This window comes from Rhipicephalus microplus, chromosome 8 (genome assembly GCF_043290135.1).
Source record: "Rhipicephalus microplus isolate Deutch F79 chromosome 8, USDA_Rmic, whole genome shotgun sequence".
NCBI lineage: Eukaryota > Metazoa > Arthropoda > Arachnida > Ixodida > Ixodidae > Rhipicephalus > Rhipicephalus microplus.
Window position 1 is genome coordinate 18580014 of NC_134707.1, and position 15545 is coordinate 18595558.

General features: G+C 50.7%; 2 non-coding genes across 2 annotated transcripts; one reads left to right on the forward strand and one right to left on the reverse strand.

Moving 5' to 3' along the window:
- The first annotated feature begins 207 nt into the window (after positions 1-207).
- Positions 208-280, forward strand: TRNAA-AGC (transfer RNA alanine (anticodon AGC)). Its single transcript has one exon. It is a non-coding gene; the product is annotated as a tRNA-Ala (tRNA).
- A 13844-nt stretch (positions 281-14124) lies between these two features.
- TRNAA-AGC (transfer RNA alanine (anticodon AGC)) lies at positions 14125-14197 on the reverse strand. Its single transcript has one exon. It is a non-coding gene; the product is annotated as a tRNA-Ala (tRNA).
- Positions 14198-15545: the final 1348 nt, after the last annotated feature.

A 15545-nucleotide genomic window follows, 5' to 3' on the forward strand; every position in this document is an offset into this window, starting at 1 on the left:
CAAACAACAGTCCCGCTCTCGTAATCGCGTGGAGTAAAACAAGTAAGCCATGTGCTCATTAGAATGCAAAGCAAAGCGAGGCGAGGCTGGTCGCAGAAGTCGGTTGCGCTGCCAGCGTTGCATTCCGTTGCCATCGTATACACGTGACCCAGATTGAGATGGCATGCTTGGCAATGAATTGGTGTTTCGTCAAGTACGTCGCTCGTCGGGGGTGTAGCTCAGATGGTAGAGCGCTCGCTTAGCATGCGAGAGGTACTGGGATCGATACCCAGCACCTCCAATGATTTTTTGTCAGCATTTATGCGATTATTTTTTTGATGAGTGGGACTAAACACTGACAATTGTTTACAGTACATCTGCCATTATGTGAGAAACACGATGACAAATCAGTGGACTAGAGAGAAACTGGATGAGAATATTGACACGTGCGGTTCTTTCGGTTTACGAAGGAAGACGCTATCACTTTCTGTTAAGCGCAACGCAGGCCGCGTTTATCTTGTATGCCACTCTGGAACGCGTTACGACGCGTGTATAAAAAACTGACACGTGCGGTTCTTTTCGTTTGCGAAGGAAGACGCTATCACTTTCTGTTAAGCGCAACGCAGGCCGCGTTTATCTTGTATGCCACTTTGGAACGCGTTACGACGCGTGTATAAAAAGCCGGCGCAGTGCGCCACTGGGGGTCTTTTTTTTTTTCCGTCGGCCGACGACTGTTCACGCCGCTGTTGCTGTGAGTTGTGTTTGGCCCTGTTTTGCTGGGCACAAGTTCGCCCAATAAACAGTTCGCCTGACACCGCCCTGACTCCTGCGTGCTTCCTCTCAAGTGCTGCGTGTATCACAACCTCGTGACATCTGGTGGAGGTGCTTCTCTGTCCATGTACCGTACGCCCCCGTCCAGCCGTGAGCCAAGCCCAAGCCGCCAAGAGGACGACGCCGACCCGGTCGTTCGAGTGAGCCGAAGACAACAAGGACTACCGCCCGAATACCTGCCGCTCCCCGACAAGGACAAGAAAACAAAGGCTGCTACGAAGCCGGCATCCACGATGACGGAAGCAAGGTCTTCGGCAACCGTGGTCGTCAACCAGCCCAAAGAGCCGCCTACCTTCCGCGGATCGACCTACGAAGACCCGGAAAGCTGGCTTGACATTTACGACCGCGTCGCAGCCCTCAATAAGTGGGACCCGGACGACAAGCTGCGTCATGTGTATTTTTACCTGGAAGACGCCGCAAGGACTTGGTTCGAGAACCGCGAGTCAACGCTTCGAACCTGGGACGACTTCCGCGTTGCTTTCCTGCGCACCTTTGCAAGCGTCGTGCGGAAGGAAAGAGCCGCATCACTGCTTGAAACTCGGGTGCAGCTCCCCAACGAAAACGTAACGATCTTCACGGAGGAGATGACGCGACTTTTCCGCCACGCCGACGCCGACATGTCTGAGGACAAGAAGGTTCGCCTGCTTATGCGAGGAGTGAAGCAGGAGCTCTTCGCCGGACTGATCAGAACCCCGCCAAAGACGGTACAAGAGTTCCTCTCCGAGGCTACCACCATCGAGAAGACTCTTGAAATGCGGACCAGCCAATACGATCGGCGCATGTCGCCAGACGTCGCAGAAGTCCGAGGACTCTGCCCCGACGACCTGCGCGAGACCATACGCGCTATTGTTCGTGAAGAACTGCGCCGCATGTTGCCATCGTCTCTGCCCCAAGTCGCCTCTCTCGAAGACGTAGTCCGCGAGGAACTACAGCGCTCACTGAGCGTTCCTGAACGGCCACAGCCCCAACCGGAGGCGATGACCTACGCCGCTACTGCACGACGACCTGTCGCCGCTCCTCGCCAACACCAGGACCGAACGTCTCCGCAGTTTCGTCGCCAGCCACCGCCGCCACCCCCGACGCCTTCCCGCTCGCCAGTAATCCAGCGCTCGCCGAGGAAAACTGACGTTTGGCGCACCCCGAACCACCGCCCACTATGCTACCACTGCGGCGAAGCCGGGCACACCTACCGCTACTGCCAGTACCGTGAGATGGGACTGCGTGGCTTCGACGTGAACGCGCCGCGTCCGCGCCCAGGTGAGCGACCTCGCGACATCGCCGACTACATCGCCGGATCGCAGTGGCAACAACGACGACCATCCCGTTCACCTTCGCCTGGCCGCTACGTCTCCCCGGATCGCCGCCAGTACACCGGCCCTAACCGGGGCCGATCCCCAAGCCCCTACCCGGGAAACTAAAGGCAGCAACTGATGGAGGTGCGGTTGCTGCACGACGCAATGCCGAAGATCCTCCTCCGCCGCCGCCGCCGCTGCCGATGACGACGACCACGACGCACGAACTTTCCCGACGTAGTCGCAGTACGCCGCCTGAGCAGAGTCTTTACGACAAAGCCTCGCCGCCGACGCGACATAGCAGCACCGGACCAAGCCGACGCAGCCGTGATCCGACGCCCCGACCTAACCGGAACGCCAGACGACGAACCACCGACCTCGACGTGATCATCGACGGCCACAGCGTCACCGCCCTAGTCGATACCGGCGCCGACTACTCTATCATCAGTGGTCTCTTCGCCGCTAAGCTCAAGAAGGTAAAGACTGCATGGGAAGGACCGGATATCCGAACAGCAGGGGGCCACCTTATAACACCGACTGGAACCTGCACGGCAAGAGTCACGATTCACAGCCAGACGTATTCTGTGAATTTTGTGGTCCTGCAGCAATGCTCGCGAGACGTCATTTTAGGCATGGATTTCCTGGACCAGCAAGGCGCAGTAATCGACCTAAGATCCAGGTCAATCACGCTGTCCACGGATAATGCAACGGCGTCAGACTGCAACGTCGCTCACAATGCCTTGAATGTGACAGAAGAGCAGGTAACCATCCCGCCACTGTCGAGCGTCATCATTTCCGTCGGCACCAAAGCGTCTACCAACTTACAAGGTGTCATCGAAGGCGACCAGCACCTGCTCCTAAACCGTCAGATGTGCGTTGCAAGAGGCATAGCCAAGCTTCATAACGGCGAAGCCAAGGTAATGGTGACGAACTTCAGCAACGAATATAGGCACTTAAATAGGGGCACGACGGTAGCACATCTAAGCGAATTTGTGGAAGCGAGCAATGCCTTCGCCCTCACTGATTCTCAGGGAGCCGCAACGTCGACAGCAGTATCCGCGCCCGCCTTCGACGTCAATCAAAGCCTTTCCAGGCAGCAACAAAAGGAGCTCAAAGCCTTACTCCACCAATACAAGGACTGCTTCTCGTCGTCGTCGAGGCTTCGTCAGACCCCTCTCGCGAAACATCGCGTCATAACCGACGAATATGCCCGTCCGCTCCGTCAGAGCCCCTACCGAGTTTCTGCACGGGAACGCGAGGCCATCAAGCAACAAGTCGACGAAATGCTGCGTGACGACATCATTCAGCCGTCTACGAGTCCGTGGGCATCACCCGTGGTGTTGGTGAAGAAGAAGGACGGAACCCTACGTTTTTGCGTCGATTATCGTCGCCTGAACAACATCACGAAGAAAGACGTGTATCCCCTCCCACGGATAGACGATGCTCTGGACAGACTCTACAACGCCAAGTATTTTTCGTCGATGGATCTCAAAACCGGCTACTGGCAAATCGAAGTAGACGAGATAGACCGAGAGAAGACTGCCTTCATAACACCAGACGGCCTATTCGAGTTTAAGGTCATGCCCTTTGGTCTTTGCTCGGCGCCTGCGACGTTCCAACGGGTTATGGACACAGTACTCGCAGGCTTGAAGTGGCAGACTTGCCTCGTCTACTTGGACGACGTAGTCGTATTTTCTTCCAACTTCGACGAGCACCTCCGGCGCCTTGAAGCTGTTCTTCGGGTAATCAAAGCCTCGGGACTTACCCTGAAGCCAGAAAAGTGCCGCTTCGCCTACGAGGAACTATTGTTCCTTGGCCACGTTATCAGCAAGTCGGGAGTGCTCCCTGATCCACAGAAAACAGCTGCGATCGCCGACTTTCCTGCACCCACCGACAAGAAAGCAGTACGCCGATTTCTTGGCCTCTGCGCTTATTACAGGCGCTTCGTGAAGAACTTTTCGCGGATCGCCGAGCCACTGACGTACCTCACGAAGGCCGACGTCGACTTCAAATGGGAAACGCCGCAAGTCGAGGCATTTCAAGAATTAAAGCGACGCCTGCAAACGCCGCCAATACTGGCGCACTTCGACGAAGAAGCTGACACCGAAATTCACACGGACGCAAGCAGCACAGGGCTCGGCGCCGTGATCGTGCAGAGGACCGACGGACTTGAAAGGGTCATCAGTTACGCTAGCCGGTCACTTTCGAAGGCAGAAGCCAATTATTCCACGACAGAAAAGGAATGCCTTGCCATCATCTGGGCTACATCAAAGTTCCGCCCCTACCTGTACGGCAGGCCTTTCAAAGTCGTGAGTGACCACCACGCCTTGTGTTGGCTAGCTAACTTGAAGGATCCATCAGGGCGCCTCGCACGGTGGAGTCTCAGACTACAAGAATTTGACATCACCGTCGTCTACAAGAGCGGACGAAAGCACTCCGACGCCGACTGCTTGTCTCGCGCCCCTGTCGATCCGCCGCCCCAGGATGACCAGGACGACGACTCTTTCCTGGGACCCATAAGTACCGACGACTACGCGGAACGCCAACGAGCTGACCCGGAGCTCAAGATCCTCATGGACTACCTGCAAGGCAAGACCGCCGACGTGCCGAAGGTATTCCGCCGAGGACTGGCTTCGTTTTTCCTGCGAAACAACGTCCTCCTGAAGAAAAACTTCTCGCCGCTCCGCGCCGACCACCTCCTCGTGGTACCTTCAGCGTTACGTCCAGAGGTTCTGGAAGCATTACACGACGACCCGACAGCCGGACATCTTGGTGTTTCCCGCACACTGTCACGAATACAAGAGAAGTACTATTGGCCTCGCCTCGCTGCCGACGTCGCCCACTACGTAAAAACATGCAGAGACTGTCAGCGACGCAAGACGCCGACAACTAGGCCAGCCGGACTTCTGCAACCCGTCGAACCACCTCAACGGCCATTCCAACAAATCGGCATGGACTTACTGGGGCCGTTCCCGACGTCAACTTCTGGAGACAAATGGATTGTCGTAGCGACTGACTACCTCACCCGCTATGCCGAAACAAGGGCCTTGCCCAAGGGCACTGCCGCCGAGGTCGCCATGTTCTTCATTGAGAACATCGTCCTCCGCCACGGAGCCCCCGAGGTCCTCATCACCGACAGAGGTACGGCCTTTACGGCAGACCTAACGCAAGCGATCTTGAGGTACAGTCAGACAAGCCACCGCCGAACCACCGCGTACCACCCACAGACGAATGGCCTCACCGAGCGTCTAAATAAGACCATCGCCGACATGCTGGCCATGTACGTGGACGTCGAGCACAAGACGTGGGACGCCATACTCCCGTATGTAACCTTCGCATACAACACGGCCGTGCAGGAAACGACGCAGTTTGCTCCATACAAGCTCGTCTACGGACGGAGCCCAACAACGACGCTTGACGCCATGCTACCGGTCGGCACCGACGAAGAAGACCTCGACGTCGCCAGCTACCTGGATCGCGCTGAAGAAGCTCGACAGCTAGCCCGCCTGCGTATCAAGAGCCAACAGACGGTCGACAGGCGCCACTACAACCTTCGACGACACCACACCGAATACCAACCAGGTGACCTTGTCTGGGTCTGGACGCCGATACGACGACGGGGATTGTCTGAGAAGCTCCTGCGACGCTACTTTGGACCCTACAAGGTAGTCCGACGTCGTGGTGAACTGGACTATGAGGTCGTGCCCGATGGCTTAACGTCATCCCAACGACGCCGTGCACGACCCGAAGTCGTACACGTGGTGCGACTTAAACCTTATTACGCGCGCTGATTAGCTGTGACGCATTGTTAATGTAATTTATTGCATGTACTCTCTCTTATGTTCTGTCTTTAGCATCGGGACGATACTTTTTCAGAGGGGGGTAGTGACACGTGCGGTTCTTTTGGTTTACGAAGGAAGACGCTATCACTTTCTGTTAAGCGCAACGCAGGCCGCGTTTATCTTGTATGCCACTCTGGAACGCGTTACGACGCGTGTATAAAAAACTGACACGTGCGGTTCTTTTCGTTTGCGAAGGAAGACGCTATCACTTTCTGTTAAGCGCAACGCAGGCCGCGTTTATCTTGTATGCCACTCTGGAACGCGTTACGACGCGTGTATAAAAAACTGACACGTGCGGTTCTTTTCGTTTGCGAAGGAAGACGCTATCACTTTCTGTTAAGCGCAACGCAGGCCGCGTTTATCTTGTATGCCACTTTGGAACGCGTTACGACGCGTGTATAAAAAGCCGGCGCAGTGCGCCACTGGGGGTCTTTTTTTTTCCGTTGGCCGACGACTGTTCACGCCACTGTTGCTGTGAGTTGTGTTTGGCCCTGTTTTGCTGGGCACAAGTTCGCCCAATAAACAGTTCGCCTGACACCGCTTTGACTCCTGCGTGCTTCCTCTCAAGTGCTGCGTGTATCACAACCTCGTGACAATATCATTATCGTTCTTCTTCTTCTCTTTGTCGGAAGTGGAGGCGGAAATGTTGTAGGCCCGTGTACTCAGATTCGGGTGCACGTTAAAGAACCTTGGGTGGTCGAAATTTCCGGAGCCCTTCATTCCGGCGTCTCTCATAATCGTGTGGTGGTTTTAGGACGTTAAACCCCACATATCAATCAATCTTAGTCGGAATAAGTACCTTCATCCCCACACGTGCAGCTTTCATGACAGCAAAATATCGCCAGAAAATCAAACATGTCACTTACTCGCGACAATGAGATGGGAACAGTTGGGATGTTGAGGACGTAACTTTTTACTGGCCCACTATTGCCCAGGTAATGAAAAAAGCATCAGCAGCGCATCCTGTGTGCAGACAACGGCAATAACAGCCATTGGTCATCGTTATTCTGATTAACGGAAAAGAGCATCGGCTTTTTCACATGTGGCATCGAAGACTCCAGCCTCATGTTGGCGGCATCAGTTGCAGGCACCGTGGTTCCAGGACAACTTTTACTGTTCGCGTTGTACGGTCATCTTATCATAACCTGGATTATTCGTGAATCATTCTATACGTCCCTGTGAGGCACGCGCATTGCAGTGGTTACACGTGTAATTGGTGGATTAATGAAAGCAGGGAAATATGCAGCCGTCAAAATATTTACAACATTCTGTGTAATAGCACAAAGTGCAGTATGTGTGAAAGATGAAACCTATCTGTCTGTCTGTCTATCTATCTATCTATCTATCTATCTATCTATGTATCTATATATCTATGTATCTATCTATCTATGTATCTATCTATGTATCTATCTATGTATCTATCTATCTATGTATCTATCTATGTATCTATCTATCTATGTATCTATCTATCTATGTATCTATCTATGTATCTATCTATGTATCTATCTAAGTATCTATCTATGTATCTATCTATCTGTCTGTCTGTCTGTCTGTCTATCTATCTATCTATCTATCTATCTATCTATCTATCTATCTGTCTGTCTGTCTGTCTGTCTGTCTGTCTGTCTGTCTGTCTGTCTGTCTGTCTGTCTGTCTGTCTGTCTGTCTGTCTGTCTGTCTGTCTGTCTGTCTGTCGATCGATCTATCCATCCGAATTTACTTTCGTGGTGACATAAACACACTACGTCAATAACTGACTCTAACTTTACTATGCAGCCGTTTCATCCGCATACCAGGAGAAGAGACACGTCGCGGAGGCGTCCAAGGTATCGGCACCGACTGAGCCGATGCCTATGATCAAGGAGCTCCAGGACAAGACTAAAAAGATTGCCGAGCGGCTGGACAAGCGCAAGAACACTCCGCAGCCGAGGCATCACGGTGAGCTATCGCCTTAGTACTCTTCATAGTGGGGGTTTATCATGGACAAGTGCAGAACTTTGAGCTCTTCGGTTTGTGTACATGATGATCGATTTTCGTATCGTGAAGATGGACTAATGAGACTCACCCGAAGAGAAGGAACGCTGCAGTGGAGTGCTCTCGAAATATTGACCATCTTGAGTTCATTTACTCTCAACTAAGATACAAACAGGCGGGCCTCTTGTCTTTTGCCTACTTCGAAATACAGCCACGACGGCTGGGATTCGATACCTTAACCATAGCGTCCACAGTCAAAAGCATTACCATAATTGGACAGCACGCAAAAGAAAACACACAAGAGATGGTTGGTCTAATGAGCAAAAATGTGTTTGAAGAAAAGTATATATATATATATATATATATATATATATATATATATATATATATATATATATATATATATATATATATATATATATATATATATATATATATATATATATATATATATATATGAGATCTAACAGACAGTAATGCCAAGTATTGTACACAGGGGAACTTATAAGAACCAATGGAATGTAAATAAGAAGAAAGAAAATTGGATGAAAAAATAACCAGCCGTGAGCAGGAATCGAACCTAGTGGAATCGACCTTCGAATGACGCGTTATTCGAAGGTCGTAGGTTCGATTCCTGCTCACGGCTGGTTATTTTTTCATCCACTTTCCTTGCTCTAGGAGTGCTTCGTTGCGCATTGATTTGCAGCCCTGTAAATTGGATCTGACTGGCTTTACATTCGATTCCCGTTTGACACTGCGTCGCAGGCAGCCGGACGCAGGACGTCACGAACGCGAACCGTGCCACGTTTCAGAAGTCGCTATTTGCCGTCGGTACGCCACTGAACCCGCCGGCGATGGGGCGATCTCCAAACCGATCGCCGCCACGTGCTTCTCGAAAAGCCGGAGCCTTCGCGCCAATTACGTCCCCGGCAATCAAAACACCGACGAAGCTGAACGGAAGGCCGAGCCGTCCAATTGCACCACCAAGATCGCCCTGCAGAGTGCCAGTATATTATCCGTCACCCGAAGACCACCGTCGGCGCGTCGCGCACAATGAGCGAAGCCGAGGCAATGACGCCACACGTGTCGTCACCCGCGGTCTCCGCGACGCCGCCGAAAGTGACCCCTCCGACGAGTCGTATCGTTCCATTGCACTTCGCGTCGGATCCGGTCACACGAGCCCGCGGCGCCCCGCTGCCTGGCAGTCGCCGCTTGGCCTCAGAGATGAGAGGTACGAGCATCTCGGTTTCAACGTAGCGCCGCCACCACAACGCGGCTACCAGGCGGCGCACTGGGGCAGACACGCAGCGCCCTCCGGTGGGCAGTCCTTGAGCCGAAGGGTGCACGACGAGGAGCTCTTCGTACCACCGAGGGGCGCTCATTCGTCGCCAGGAATCCGAAACAGACCCGGAGATGCCCACATGTTCAGGCGTTTCAACTCCAACGTGGCCTGGGTGACGGATGAGTACTCCAAACACAAGCAGCAGGGTCCCGCCTATTACGGATCGCCGAACCCTTGACGTATAACTCGAATGATATGCCAATAGCAAATATTATCTTTTTGTTTTATTGTGACCCGAAAATATACTATTAACGTTTGAATGCTTTCTTTCAATGCGACTGTGTGAATAAGTGCGCACTCTAAAGAAAATGGCTGTGCCTTAGCTCAGCTATGCCAGAATATACGTAGCGTTAGCAAAGGTTCAGCTGATTATTCTTAGCTTTCCAGATATCATGCTTACAGCTGTTCCAATGACACACACACGGTATACGTATTATGTGGCACATGTATATTTATTTTGCCGGGCAACTACTTCGGGATCCGATGAGTTAAGCTTCTCCGCTCTACTGCACCGTTGAGCAGCATTTGCACTCTCCTTCTCCATGGCTATACCACAGTGGCAAACGCCAGGCAGAGGCGCTATCAAGCGGCTCCAGCGCAGTGTCAGATGGCGACTGCACAGGGAAGGCGCGCGCGTCGGCGTCGATGTGTCTACCAAGGCTATGACGGCACTCCTCTGGAAAGCGCACACCGGCGGCGGCGAGTCGCGCGCGGCCGCGGCCGAGTGCGAGGCAGGTGCCGGCTCCGGTGCGTGACACCACTGATCGTCTGCGCAGCGCATCGAATTGCGCGCACACCGGCGGCGAGCCGCGCGCGGCGGCGGCGGAGTATCATTGTTCATGCGCAGACCAGTGCCACGCGAAATTGGCTCAGTGAGGCCAGTGTAGCTAACGCTTCAAAATAGTAGAAAGCTTGTAACCACAAGCACCAAGTTAGTAGCAGGAGCTGTTACAAACTTTCTTGGGTACTTACTAACTTTTGTGACCTGACGTAAGCTTGCCGACACTTAAAGGTTGCAACGGTTCTTTTGCGCACTGTTACTAACTTTTTGCCATGCACCTGTTTAAAGAGGTGATATTAGGCTTAGTAGACATAACATATTATTGTAGTATTTGAGTAGACGCCCTACGCTACGTTACATCCAGCACCTAATATAATTGTCCAGTGTTTAGTCTAAACAAATAGGCAAATATGAAATAATTATCCTAAAGCACAGGCGCCCACCCACACCAGTTGTGTTCTCCAAACGTAGGACAATACCTAGAAATACTTACGAGCTGAACGTGTCACGTGGACTTATTGTTTTGTATGTGTGTGGTGCTGAGAGCCCTCACGGTCTAGCAAGTCGAGCTTACGCTTTGTGATGAGCGATGCAAGCACGTCATTACTTTCGTACGAAGTTTCCCGCCTTCCGCTTCTTTCTTGAACTAGAAATAATTCACCCCATACCTTTTCTTCCACTATTTTACGTTATTACCCTAACCGTGGGTGTAATTACTAGTACGTATATTTGACTCACGACTGAGGGCCACTGTCTAATTTTATATCTATTTTCAAGAGTTTTATTACTACTCATGAGCACTAACAAAACAAGAGACAGTCTTAAAGGCACCGACTGACTATTCTTCAACAGTTAGAAACGTTTCGCATTTAATTTTCATGCACTCCAACCACCCGCGACACGTACGCTCAACCAGTGGTGGTTTAGGGGGGGGGGGGGGGGGGGTCACCATAGAGTTTCTTAAAATTAACTAGAGGGCACTCTGGCGCTGCGATCGTTCAGCGACCATGGGAATGATGGGTAGTCACGGAGGAAGGAAAAGGTAAGGAGAGGCCCTGACGTCACTCGTTGTGAAGCCGCGATGAAGCCGGAAGTCGGCCATATTGAGTAGGCAAATTCTCCTCTCTTGTTTACATATGAATGCGAAGCAGAAGGCGCGACTCCCTCTCCGGCTCGGAAAGCACGTGGGCTGCGCAGCGCGTGTGTCGTGACGATCCGAAACTAATGGAACTGGGCTCATCACTCAGAGCCAGCGGGACACCTTCAGCGAAATCGCTTCGTCCGAGTAATAACAAAGAGTAACAGCTCGCTGACAACGAAGCAACTACGAAAGAACGCACGCTAGATGCACTGACAACGGCGAGTGCTTTCACGTCATTAATTGAGCAACTGTACAGACAACACGATCGGTCGTGCGCCTTCTACGGTTGCATTCCGCCCCGCGGCCGACGCAGCGTCCTGCCACTGTGTCCGTGTTTCGCGTGAAACTCACCTGCGTCAGCATTCTGCGACCGTGGTGACTTTGAGCACGGTGCTAGTGACAGTTGAACGAGGTTGCTGTTACGTTGAGATTACATGCAATGCTGGTGGAGAGTGTACCAAGCGGAACAGAAAAGGTGTTTTAATACGCACATGCAAGTTGTTACTGTACACACACAACACGAAACTACGTATGTGCACATGGTCCTCACGGCGTCTTGCTGGGCTCAACAGCGTCGTCCGTTGTCACAAGCAGGAGCACTGCTCAACCGTCGCTGACCTGCAAGGCGTTCGTCGTCATTCAGCTTCGTCATGGTGCCCAACGCCATTTCGCTGAACACTAACTGCTTCATCCGCGTCATCCGCCGCACGACACATGGATATGCACTTGTTCTACGCACTGTTGAAAACCCGTGATGGACAAAGAGATTTGTAAACGTTGCTAAGAGTAATGTAACAGCCAGACGAACACTGCGTAACCAATAACGCGGCGCCGAGCACAGATATTGTCCGCCACGGCTCAGCACGAGACCGGCGGAGGCACACATTCCGCCGCCAGCCGCGGCCGCTCACTGCTAGACCAGCTTCACTGCGCAACACGTAACCATAACAACGCCGCCATTGCGCCTACTGAATATGGCCGCCATGATGTCATTTCCACCACATTTTTTACGCCCTGCGCCGGCTGGGCATGCCCTCTCCTTACCTTTTTCCTTCCTCCGTGTGGGTAGTAGACACATTTGCCTAGTCTTCGTACTTGCGAGCGGAGAATCGTACTTGCGGCTTCATTTATTGCTGGTTACGGTGTTGTTTTCAAAGAAAGAACGAACCCTTTTGAACCTCGTGAGTCGATTTGGAAAGTGAGTCTAAAAATAAAATATAATGGTGAAGTGCAACCGCTGAACATTTGCTGATTTTTGTTTCGTGAAAAAACAGCTTCAAGCCACACAAACGCACGAGCCAAAAGCAGGCCATAAGTATGAAGTTTAGACGAATGTGTGTACTACCCATCATTCCTATGCTCGCTGAAGCGCCGTGCGTTGCAGCTCCCATAGACACTAGCGCCAGAGTTCCCTCTAGTGTATATTGAGAAACTCTATGACCCGCGACACGTACGCTCAACCAGTGGCGGTTTCAGAGGGGGGGGGGGGGGGGTCATCCCTTCCCCGATCCCCAAAGTCCGTGTAAGCACCCCCCTTAATTTAGTGCTCGTAGTCCACCTCCTATTACTAGTTATTACAAATTAATGGAAACAGTGTGATCAAAAATGAACAGTAATCATGCTATGAGGGGCCTTTTCTTCTAGTAAAATCAAAAATGTCATAACCACGCCACTCAACCACGCCACTCTCTCCGATGTTACTTCAGGGACCCCCCCCCCTTCCCCTTGCGGTAATAAACTCGTGAAAAGGAAGGTCATCCAAGGCATTGAGCCTAATGTCGCAAGGTCAGAAGTTCGAAACCACACTTGGTGTTTTTTTCTGTTTATTTTTTAAGAAAATTTGGACTTTCGAATAGTTAGGAAAGTTAGGCCAGGCGAGCTATGAATCAAGTGCAATTGAGAGCTGAGAGGCTGTCGGGTGGTATTCTACACCGCTAAACAAGTGCAACGGAACTCTCTGCTTAGTGATAGCGCAACAGCATAGCACGAAATTTTGGTTCTAATTCAGATGCTGGACCATTCCCGATTGTACATTTACTTAAAACTCGGTATGTAGGAATCATTTAAGAAAAAAAAAACGACGAGGTCTGGGATGCGACCTCACTGGTGCGACCAGCTGCCGGTAATGCCCTCCCTTACCGAAGCAGGGTTGATATGATTTTATTGATTGGGCGTAGTATTGATTTGATGATTGGCGTAGTAGTTAACGCCACGCGCTGCGAATAGAGAGGTTGCTGGTTCGATTCCGCGTGACAGAATCCCGTCTTCCTTATTTTTTTTCTTTACAATATATTGGGATATATTTTACAACGTCACTTCCGTGACAGAAATACGTCAGCGTAGCCGCGGTGGACCCCGGCATCAAGCACTTTCGTGTTTTAAAAAAAAGGCAACTGCAGGAAGTTGTAGTCAGGCCTTCAGTCCAGGGCTCCGCTGGTACGAGTGGCTCGCTGGGCCTGGTCAAGCAAAGCTCTGCGGCTCAACTCGGCCTCGTCCGCAAGCCATGCCTTCGACTGCCTGGGTAGCACGTGTGGTTGGTGAATAACGTGTGGGGCTGTCAATGTGTGTGCGCCTCTTGGTGCACTCCCTTGTTATGTGGCTGAGCGTGGGTGTGTCTGAACACCATGTGCATGTTTCTTCACCTTGTGTTGGATATATTCTACTTGTGGTACACATTTGGAAAGCTGTTGCTTTGTGTGCGTCTTCGGTCCCTGCTTTGTTGGCTCTCCGGGTGGTTTTGTGGAAGAACTGAAATAAAACACACTTCGTAGTGGATCTTTGTTAAGGTTGTCATGTTTTATAGTTGCGTGTGTCTGTGAAGTTCCACATGCGTGAGCAGTTTGCTATGGTTTCCGCTACCGTGTCACGGCGACTAAAGTGGCAAACGGAATGGTGCATTTAAAAGAAGCAAAAAAATATAGTGAAAAATTGTAAAAGCTTAGTGGAGGTGCTGGGTATCGATCCCAGTACCTCTCGCATGCTAAGCGAGCGCTCTACCATCTGAGCTACACCCCCGACGGAACTTCATCTTTTAAAGGCTATATTTCAGCACAACCGGCTTTCCACAAAATAATTAATAAACGAATAACGAAAACTAGGTCGAACTCAATGACGATACAAGAAGCGATGTGCCAACCGGTTTTCCTTGAACGGCACACTACGCCGTTACGAATTTCAATTTTGTCGCACTGGCGCGATCGCAACGCCTGTTAGTATTTTCAATATTGCCTTAATGCAAAAATTGATGAACATATATAATTTATTGCATCTACAAAATGTCTTTGCCGAACACCATGTCGGCTTCTCGGGGTCAGTCTTTATTGTTGAGGTATATAGTCGAAAGTCATACGAAGTGGAACACCTAAACTACTTTTTCAACAATCCTAAGCTTAGTTGCCAAGTGCAAAAGTGCTATAAAACACTAAATTTTCATGCGGAATAGCATTTTTGGGTAATTCAACATATATCCTATTCTCATTTGTATATTAAAAGTATTGGTTGAATTAAGATACGAGTTTGGTGTTGCTGCTGCCCTTGATGATGGATGGTGGTGGTGGTGGTAATACTTGCTTGCTTGTTCCTATATGCCTTGACTCGTGCCCACTACGGGGGTTATTGTAATGGGAAAAGGGAATTTTAAATTTTGATGAACAAAAAATAATTATTCCGTCACTTGGGGAATATCTAGGGAATATCATCTATGGTGGTAAAAAAAACCAAATTTCCAACCTTGAATTTCAGTGTCACTGGATTTCTGGCGACTTCCCGCACACGTTGTTGTAAAACCCGTAAAATTAATGACCGAAAATTGTTGGCAAATTAATTGCTCTTGGAAGACGGGAAGAGATGGGTCCGCTCCATCGGCGACTAGCACGTTTTTTCTTTCTTAAGTTCTCGAGGCCTTGCTGATTTAGTTGTTCTTTTGTACTTGTTCATGCCTGCACTCTCAAAAAAGAGAGAAAGAAAAAAGATCAAGTGAAAAGGTGTGTTTTTGTCTGCAAACAATAATCGTCATCTGGCTTGCCTGTGCTTCCTTTTTTTGGAAACTCCGCGTTGGCCGCTTTTCTATCAAGAATGCTATGCCACGCTGATAACACGCATGTCGTTCGTGATCTCAAAGTACCGGGAACGCGGCGTTAAAGGGAGGAAAAGAACGCAAGATAGATGACGATTCTCAAATTTTGAAAGGGTAGTGCAACGACACGGGAAAATGAAGACAGAGAGACAGAGTACTTCTCGAGCAGATGACGATTATTGTCGTGGGGGAGAAAGACGCCAAGTTCTACTCTATGTTTTCATATTGTGTCCTGTATAACAAATTGCCCCGCCGCGGTGGTCTAGTGGTTACTTGGCTGCTGACCAG